This window comes from Mus pahari, chromosome 6, assembly GCF_900095145.1.
Source record: "Mus pahari chromosome 6, PAHARI_EIJ_v1.1, whole genome shotgun sequence".
NCBI classification, from domain to species: Eukaryota; Metazoa; Chordata; class Mammalia; order Rodentia; family Muridae; genus Mus; species Mus pahari.
In genome coordinates, this window is record NC_034595.1 from 85,512,480 (window position 1) to 85,516,841 (window position 4,362).

Sequence of the window (4,362 nt, forward strand, 5' to 3'; positions counted from 1 at the left end):
AGAATCACTGTCCCAGATTCTACGCAACAACATTTGGGGGAGGGGGTGCATCATGATCCTGTTGAGTCAGAGGTAGGGAGTTCAAGGCCAGCCTGAGAGACCCTGTTTCAGAAACTAACAAAGCCCATCTGTCCTCAGCCAATGAGTGGAATGTGAGCTGTCCAGACGGGGTGGGAGATCCAGCATGTGGGGTGGGGGTGGGGAGGTGGGGGTGGGCAGACACCAGCAGCCTCTGGGAGCAGATGTTTGGCCTGAGCCAACTTATGGCCTCTGCAGGTGAGGTATAAGCTTTTCTGAGTCTCTTCCCTCCCAAGGCAGCAGGAAGAACCAGAACGACTGAGGCCTGCCCCCCCCCCCCCCCCCCCGCCCCGCCCCGCCCCGCCCCGCCCCGCCCCGCCCCGCCCCGCCCCGCCCCGCCCCGCCCCGCCCCGCCCCCAGGGGAGGGGCCTCCAGGCTGGTGCTTTCTCTCCCTGGCGGCCCCTGCCCAGCCTCCTCCAACTGACTTCAGCCGGAGGAGCCCCTGAGCAGCTAGCAAATCATCATCCCGGGTTTTCCAATTTCAACCAACTCGGGGCTAACGGCCAACGCTTGCTCAATGAGAAAAGCAGAAAAGCATTTGGATTTATTGCTCGGAGAGTTTGTTCCATCTCCTGGGTCTGTTTCATGCTGTTTTCTCTAAGTTTCAAAGCATTGTGTTTAAAAAGGAGAACTAACTCTGATGGCAGTGTTTTGCCTCACATTTAACTGGGGGTTCTGTAGTTTACAAAAACCTGTTGGCATAGTAACAATAACAGCCGTCATTGATGTGAATGGTATTCCACAGGGGAGACTCACGGAATCCCAATGTTTCTACCAACCGAGGAGCTGGGCACAGAGAGGTTAGGGGGTTGCCCAAGGCCACACAGCTCAGGGCAGGGCACAGCTGACCATAGGTCCATCTGGCTTCAGAGACTGGGCTGGCCCTCTGGTAAGGTAACTGCGTCCTCTCTCAGCTTGACCCTGACCTACCTCAGCCATCTGCAGACAAACTGTGGAGCGAGAAAAAGCCAAAATGGAACAAAACCCAGGGGTGTGCTTGGCAAACAGAGGAGACGTCAGTCCAAAAATAACCACTTGTGTGCCAGGGGACGCTTGCCATTCCTAACAGAACGTTTTGTGCTAAGATCTTTTTTCTTTTTTTTTTTTTTTTGCAGCGGAGCTGAGCCTGAGGGTCTCGCAGGGTCTGAGGCGGACACTTGCTTTCAAAGTTCTAATTCTGTGCTGCCTAAATGGCAGCTTGCAACCACATGTGGCTGTTTACATTGAAATGAAAAACACTAAAACTGTACTTCTGCCGCGCCTGGCACCGAAATCTGGCTCCGAGGCACGTGGCCAAGCCCGGGACCCAGAACCTCAGGAAATCCCTCTGGCCAGCCCTGCAGCCGCCAGCTGCCTGCTCCTGTCTGCCCTGCTGTCTGTTCAGAGGTGACATCAAGGGACACATCTGTTTTCATGTAGATCCTTCCTACAGCTCAGGCACCTATAGATTCCACCGCAATAATTGTCCCTGCACCCGTCTCCTAGAACAGCTGATGCTTCAGGGGTGTAAAGGGAAGCCAGTCAATCAAGGGGTGACCCCAGCCCCGGGCTGGCCTGGCTGCTCAGAGCCCTGGTGCATTCATGCCTGCCAGGGGATCAGGACCCACCAATAGCTTGTGAGTGTGTGCACACGCGTGTGTGCACGTGTGTGTGTGTGTGTGTGTGCGCGCGCGTGTGGGGATCTGAACTCGGGTACTTGAGCTTGGGAGGCAGGCACCTTATCCCTGGCTTTGCTCTTTAACAAGGTCCACAGGTGCTTGTGCACATTTACTTTGAGAAGCTCTGACTTAGCCAGGCTGAGCAGGTGTGTAAACGTCATTCAAACCTAGGGAACCAAGCACATTTCCAGCAGAACAACCACAGAGTTCTGCCATCGGCAGCCGGGGAGTAAGTAAGCTGAGTCACACAGACCCGTAGACAGGTGCCACGACAGACCCTTCAGGGACAGCTATGACCTCATCTCTGACTGTCACCTCCCAGGCATGAGGAAGATGCTGGAGTCAGAACCCAGTGCCTGGCACAAGCTAGGAGAGTGATTTGCCATTGCTCATCAGTTCTAGCATGAGAACCCCATCTTGGCCTTGGTGTTCCCTGAGGATCTCCAGTTTTGCTTTGCATGTGTAAGTGTGTGTGTGCACGCGTGCTCTCATGCACTCGCATACATGAGCACACACACTCACCCACATGGGGATACGTGTGTGGATGCCCGAGGTTATGTTGAATGTCTTCCTTTATTACTCTCCACCATTAAAAAAAAAGAATTGCCGGGCGTGGTGGCCCACACCTTTAATCCCAGCACTTGGGAGGCAGAGGCAGGCAGATTTCTGAGTTCAAGGCCAGCCTGGTCTACAGAGTGAGTTCCAGGACAGCCAGGGCTACACAGAGAAACCCTGTCTCAAAAGAAAAAATAAAAAAGAATTCTTTTATTTTAATGTGTGTCTGTGTGTGGCTCTCTATCCATGTGTGTGAGCGCAGGTACCCAAGGAGACCAGAAGAGACCACCGGATTATGTGGAACTGGAGTTACAGGCGGTTGGGAAGCACCAACACAGGTGCTGATAATCAAACCTGTGTCCTGGGTAAGCCCAGTGCATGCCCTTCACTCTGAGCCGGCCAGCTCTCCTGCCTCCACTCTACCATGTTTGAGGCAGGGTCTCTCCCTGAATCTCACTAATTTGATTAGGTTGGTTAGCCAGTGAGCTCTGGAGATCCACTGGTTCCCCGCTCCAGCTCTAGGAATGCAGACAGTGCCATGTAGTGCGGGGGTCAGGGGGCCCTAACCTGGGTATGTTGATGCATGGGATTTGAACTCAGGTCCTCAGACTTGTGCGCAAGCACGCTCCTGCTCCCAGTTCAGCCATCTCCCCAGCCACTAGCTCTGGCTCCGGCACCCACAGCACATCTGAACACAAGCACACGCTTTGATGGAGGTTCCTGGCCAGACTATGCTCTCCGTTTTCCATGAGGCTCCAGGGTCAGGGCAGGGGGTGAGGAAAACTCTCGAGAGAGGTAGGCTCATGAGGTGATGCTGGGTAGGAGCTGGAGGCTGCTGGAGGCAAGGGTAGCCTAAGGCCTGCCATAGACCCTCCTGCCTCAGGGATCTGAGTCACTCCCAGTGCCGGCTGCTCTCAGCTGCCTCGGGCCTTCCTTATTTTTATCCCTGGTGTGATGTTCTGTGCAGGGAGGATTCTGTTTCCCCACCTGCAAGAGCCCTCGTGGAGGATGGATGTTAAAATAACCATTTCTAGCTCCCAGCAGAAGGACAAAGGACAAGGATGTAACGCGGGCCCAGTGGGGAGCCTGGGGACTTTGGAGGGAGAGACATTCTAGTTGACACCACCCAGGGAAGAGCTGGGCATGGTGGGAGGAGGAGGGGCCAGATTGCTCATCGTAACTCTTTGCCACTCTGGAAGAAGCCCGGCAAATGGACCCACCCGGCTCAAGGCCACGGATGTAGGCAGTGACCTGCGTTTGTGCTCCATGAACATCTGATGCTCAGATCTTGGTGGGTGCGCCAATCAAGATGCTTCTCCGCCGGGCGTGGTGGCACATGCCTTTAATCCCAGCACTTGGGAGGCAGAGGCAGGTGGATTTCTGAGTTCGAGGCCAGCCTGGTCTACAGAGTGAGTTCCAGGACGGCCAGGACTACACAGAGAAACCCTGTCTCGAAAAACCAAAAAAAAGAAAAAAAAAGAAAAAAAAAAGATGCTTCTCCATCCTTGACTATGGGCCAGCGGGCATCCAGGCTAAGCCAAGGGAAGCTAAGATAGAGCAGAATCCGGGTAGGCCTTCCCTGGTTCTCATAGGACCCCTGCCCACCAAATCCTCTTTCTTGTCATTTTTTTTTTTAAATTTGTGTGCCTGTGTGTGTTTTTGTGAGAGTGTGTGTGTTTGTGTGTGTGCGCCTGCAGAAGCCAGAAGGCACCAGATCTGCCGGAGCTGGAGTCACAGGTGGTTGTGAACTGCTTGACCTGGGTGCCAGGGACTCAAATGGAGTCTCTCTTGGAGAGCAGTGTTAACTCCTTAACTACTGAGCCATCTCTCCAGCTCTCTTCTTTTTGAGGTCTAGCTCTTCCCTTGTTCCCAAGATTCCGGGAGCCATTCACCAGCAATTCAATACATGGCTTTGGTTGTTGTTAAAGTTATAACTAAGAATCCCCAAGGACACAAACCCAAATGCCCAGCATCAGATACACTCAGCAGGAGACGGCGCACGCACGGTGGAAAACGATACAGCCAGGAAGAGTGCTGACAGACGTGTATATTTCTTGACATGGAAAGATGT

General features: G+C 53.8%; 1 protein-coding gene across 1 annotated transcript in view; it reads right to left on the bottom strand.

The window, feature by feature from the left end:
* Positions 1–4,340: 4,340 nt before the first annotated feature.
* Man1c1 (mannosidase alpha class 1C member 1) overlaps positions 4,341–4,362 on the bottom strand; it is a 142,703-nt gene continuing 142,681 nt past the window's right edge. The window contains exon 12 of the mRNA XM_021200031.2: positions 4,341–4,362. This exon is cut by the window's right edge and continues 2,161 nt beyond it. The gene's annotated coding sequence lies outside the window, so the exon portion shown is untranslated.